This window comes from Neodiprion pinetum, chromosome 4, assembly GCF_021155775.2.
Source record: "Neodiprion pinetum isolate iyNeoPine1 chromosome 4, iyNeoPine1.2, whole genome shotgun sequence".
Lineage (NCBI taxonomy): Eukaryota > Metazoa > Arthropoda > Insecta > Hymenoptera > Diprionidae > Neodiprion > Neodiprion pinetum.
Window position 1 is genome coordinate 3728163 of NC_060235.2, and position 5433 is coordinate 3733595.

The 5433-nt window shown below is 44.1% G+C and overlaps 1 protein-coding gene across 2 annotated transcripts in view; it reads right to left on the reverse strand.

Annotated features, from left to right (window-relative positions):
- uif (sushi, von Willebrand factor type A, EGF and pentraxin domain-containing protein uif) overlaps nucleotides 1–4577 on the reverse strand; it is a 36852-nt gene extending 32275 nt beyond the window's left edge. The window contains exon 1 of one of the 2 annotated variants that reach the window (XM_046624871.2): nucleotides 4101–4577. The gene's annotated coding sequence lies outside the window, so the exon portion shown is untranslated. The remainder of the gene's footprint in view (nucleotides 1–4100) is intronic. The other variant, XM_046624870.2, reaches the window with a different exon arrangement.
- Between the last annotated feature and the right edge of the window lie 856 nt (nucleotides 4578–5433).

The window sequence follows — 5433 nt, forward strand, 5'->3', positions numbered from 1 at the left end:
CACACGGTGTAACTACCCGAAGAATTGAAAATGTACAAGGGTATACAAGATTACATTATATTTATTAGTAACCAGGATACAGAGCTATTTATATTTCCTACTGGTAATAGAATTGACAAAAGCTGAAACTAAACATTTATGATAAACGTAATATGAAATATTTTTATCTTTTATTAACCAACAAGGCACATAAACGTACATTTATGCTGATGAAACACGGTGAAATGACCGATTCTAGATAAGAAAGTGTTTATTCATCCGATAGACTTCACGTTGTCGTTTGCTATTACACGCAAATAGCGAAATATCGTTATCAGAATTCATAATTTCCAAGCTGATCATCACGACGAAGGTCCATTTTTCACCACGGACCGCAGAGGGTGGAAGCCGATTGCTGTTCACACTGCATCCTGTTCTCGCCTCGAGACACATGACTTCCAGCATAGAGTCCCAAGGCAAGGTGAACGTGCGGGTAAAGTGTCAAGCGAGACGACTATCCCCATGCGACTCAAACGATCGGGTCGGCATTGTCTGCTTCCACGAGCTTCCGGCTCCTTAGATGGTCTCGCCCGAAGCCCTTGGACAGCCTCTGACTATATAGAGAGGTGGGTATCCGCAGTCCACTGGGCAGGCTGTTCTATCAAGTAAGTTCCAACAGCCCGCACGACGAGAAAGAAGGATCATGTAATCGCATAGTCGAAGGACATTCATCCTCGAGCAACGAATGAATATCCTCGACGTCCATGTTTTTTTTTTTTTTTTTTCATCTTAAGAAATACCGTGCTTCGTGCACTTGATAGCCGTTATGTTTGACTTTGAAAGTGTGCCATCAAAAAGTATTTCGGTTTTGTTGCCGCTCGTCCGCAGACCGAGTCGTTTCACGGTAACGTCAAGGTACAAGACCGTGCCGACTGATTCATCCTATAATTCACTTTTTGGTTGAACACTTTTTACGCCGGCACAATATCGCTCCACTACCCAACATTTGAATGGCTCCTCGAATCCGGAGGTATGTAAAAACGGTACTACGTACAACACGACCTGCGCCGCATTATTTTTGAGGAGTTTCGTCGAGCGGATTGTAACATGTATAGCGGTAAAACGGACCTGCAACCTGTTCCACACAGCGACGATGATCCACTTTTCACCGTTTGTCAACACTAACGAGATACTCTCGTCGTTAGGTCTTTTGATATGATGATTCAGTCTGGGAATGGAATTCATGAGCGGTGTTAACGTGGAGAAAAGAGGGAAATAAGAAACGACAAACATGAAACTCGGAGTGCAGGTTTGCTCGATAGAAGGGTCGCCGTACCCTGATCGAGAGGCTCGTTTTACCGCATCTTCTTCAAATACCCAACTTTCTTCACGCGTGTAATACATAAGATCGACGGATTACACGTTGTACCCACGCCTTAACGCAATTCGTCACGACTGACGGTGACACGGTTTATAAGCTTTACTGGCAGTGACTTAAGACACATGACTGTGTGACGGGCAGCCGGTAGGAAACTACTTGCGTTAACCATAAACGACCTGGAAGTCTACTTACTTTTTGTCACTGACGAAGTAAGTGGCTGTGAATATATAGTGAGTAGGCACATATTTAGGTACATGTTCGTGTGTGCATGATTACACAGGGCAAACGTCCAACGAGCATCGTAATCGCGTGTCTGGAAGTTGAAAAAAGTACCGGCTAGTCGAAATCGGAGTTTAAACTCTCATCACCGAAATCTTGGCACCCTTTCCGTCGTTCATAAAGGTGCAGTTCGACCGTGACATCGTTTCACATGTGAGAATCCTTCGAGGCCGGTTTCCGGAGTGATTTCTGTGAATATTCTTTTCAATTCCAATGGCTAGTTACCTCGCTGTAACGAGACGCCCACACGTCTTTACCCGACACGTTATTCCAATGTCGAGTTTCGGATCAAACTAATCTCTATGTATGCAATGGTGTTACAAAAGTGCCGCGGTTCGATCTCACGGGCGAAGAATGTTCGGCCGTCACTTATTAACACATGGCCAAAACCGTGTCCAAGGTCTATTAATCCTCTGAGTCGAATAGTCTCAAAGAACTGCCTGACTTGTGTCTTCTGAAAAAGGAACCCTGCAGACGTTTGTACAATGGGTTCCTAATGTGTCAAAGAGTGAGGTTGTTTTAACTCGATATCAAATTGCAGAATCGTAACAAGGCTCTGAAAGTATCATTCGATGGAACGACCAAGTTGGCGAGCTCATTCCACCGTCGCGAAGTTAATATGGTCTTCTAATTGCCCATGGGTTTGTTTAACTGTAACTTGTGCTTACGTGTTGGTAATGGCTTGGTGTGTTATTCGCATATGCTCATGCCTCGATTGTGCCGTTCCTCAACGTGCAATGTAATGTAACACTAATTGCCGCCGAGCAATACCGTTAGTGTATATGCGCTTATTAATATTTAGTCTTTGGTCTCCTTAACTGTGCCGCAGCGCAGAGGCGTACCTTACAGGCCTAACTACTGTGGAGTCACCGAAATTAACTCAAGCCGCCAAATTAACCCACTCACTCGATCGACGCGCGGCGCTAATGAGCAATATACCGTTCAACGTTAACTCGGAGCCACTGTCGTCCATGTGAAATCCAAAATCGGTGAAGCAGTTTGGCTTGTCTAAGCCTTTACGAAAATCACCATCGATGCATGGTGGATGAGAAAAGTCTTGTTTGGAATCCTTGGAGATCAACTTCTTCTTCACTCATCTTTGGAAGAAGGTCTCTTCCTATTTCTATGGTTAAATGAGACCAACTAGATGCACGGAATCTCTTCGTCCAAAATATATATCTATGTTCAATCGACTCGCTGACCTCAGATGGTTTCCACGCCTTGTGCGGCAATTGTCAACCGAGAACGTACGCAGCCTTGACATTTACCCGGTACAACAACCGTAGCCGCCAACACGTACAGTCAGACCTTGGAATTCCGGTGCATATGATTATCCTCAGAAGCTGAACAAAGGGTTGCGCACCGATGTGTACCCTGGGCACGAAAGTTGACTCTTCGTTCCGATCTTCTCTTCGATTTTGCGGCTTGCCGATCAATTCTTTGCAATAACAAACTTGCGGGATTTCCTGGGATCCCAATACCTGTCGCAGAGGTTCCTCATTGCTCGAAAGAATTTCTCGGTACCTGTACCGCTTTTTGAAATTTGGAAATCTTCTAGAAACTTCAGTATAGTCGACAAATTCCGACCAGCTAGGGTTTGGGTTTGCAGGTTTATGATCGGTTCTGACAATGAGATGATTTTCAGTCTCTTCGGAACGTCGGTTGGGCAACTTGGCGTTCATTCGCCAAGTCTTTTCAGCAACAGATTTTCGTACAGTACCATTTGATAGCTAGATTTTTTCTAACTAATTTGTTGTTCAACACGAGTCGAATAGACGCGGCTGATTTAATTACTTTTACTCAACCGTGTTAAAGCGGATCATTAACTGTCTTCATAATATTTGCGGCTTTAAAAGTTTCGATAAATGTTGTAAAATGGTCACGGTACAGTATCCTGTAGGCACAGTCATCTCCAGTGAAATTTTCCTTTTCAATTCCAAATAAGTACGATGATTCAGTCGGATGATGGACAGCACTTGTTTAATGTACCTGCCAGGATCCAAGCATCGTACATAAAAATTGGTGTCGAATAACGAACCGGTGAGTCGATTACTGTAATTAACTGCAAGCTCTGTGGACCTTCGGGGATTCATTAAACGCAACCGATCGTTTCTCTCTCTTTCTCTAGCATAAACATACATATCTAAAGCGAGTTAGGCAACAGAAATCGGCACCGGACCGGTTCGCAAACATTTATGCAATTTTACCGTTCGAAGCCAGGCTGACAGCGGTCCGAAAATTTCGTCGGCCTCGGCGACAAATAATAAGAAGAATAAAAGCTAAAAGAAAATTAAAAGTTGCGAAATTCCCCTGAGATAAAATGCTCGCCAAACACGTTGCGAAAATTCGTGTCATACGGACACCGATAAATATTTGTCGCGCGTAACACATACAAGAAAAATATTCTTACTTTATGATGAAACGAATGGAAAGCTATAAGTAACACAGATACCGAACTCACGTTTCTTTGGCGCTAGTCTAGATCCTGGGTTACGGTCCTTTATTTGAGCACATTAACACTCAGCCTGTTGTACCTGCAGCGCGTTGCAGCAAAACCGAAGGATCGATTTCACCCACCACTGTACAATATATTGCATTCAAATTTAATACTCTGGTATCTCAAAACGTGCGTTCGGTAGAACCGCGGATCGGCTGCAACACTCCGTCGTGTAAATCAGTTGAAAATAAAGAACGAAACGGTGAACGCTGTGGGAAGAAGAAGGTCCTCTGCACTCTCCACCCCTGACCACGTCACTTGCAATAACCGAGGGGGGATGTTTTTCCCGTATCACGGACGAGAATTTTGGCGAATAATATTCGAGTCCGGGTCACCACACTGCGGCCAATATAATGGAGAGAACTTTACCCGCGGGCAACCATCTCGAGACTAAGGAACGGGGACCGCGATGATGGTTCCGTCCAAGTGAACGGCGCTACCTGAGTCGCTCGGCTGGTTGGCCTGCCTGCAAAGCAAGAGGGCCCCACTCTTCTTCTTTGGGCCCCGCAAGAACTGTGCTACCTATATGGACGCAGGTGAGCTTGTTGGTATTGGGCACCATTCCTCTTTGTCACTCTGCACGTACAGGAACGATTCTTCTCTCTAGTGTACCTACCAGAGGCGAGCTTCGAACTCGGCTGCATCTGCGTTGTGCTGTATAGGTGTAACCTACCTTCACCTCGGCATTCATCCTGGAGATACCGATGCCCGAGTAAGCTACGTCGAGCACTCGGACTTCACCGCCTGGCAAACGTACCATGCGCCTGGCGTTCGTGGGGTTCCCTTTATTTTTTTTTTTTCCCCCTCTCTGCTTCGTCGAAGTTAATCGTAGACGGTGGGTATTTTGGTGGGGGTTAAAACTTGGAAAGGGTGAACACATCGAGATTTCAAGCATGTGAAAATAAAATAATCTCGATTTTCGATCAATTCACCTTTCGTTATTTTGATCCTTATTTTGAAACGTTGACGCTTTGCAAGTTTTGTTGACACCCATCCAGGTATTTACGTTCTTTCATCTGCCGAAGACCGATACTTTTTTTTATTTTTATTTTCATTGCACGAGATACTGGTACTTGGAATATTTACGGAAATATTATACACAGATTTTGTTTATTTTTTTGTTTAATCATCAACTACGATGATTATTAACGACCCTTCTCCGAACATCATACAGAAGATATTAAATTTAGTTAGTAACTCACATATTTTCATTCTGGGGGAGTTGAGGTTGCTTGTGAGACAAGAACAATTTTACAGTTTGTCGAAAATCTGAGCTGTTTCACAGAAGGTTTTTTAC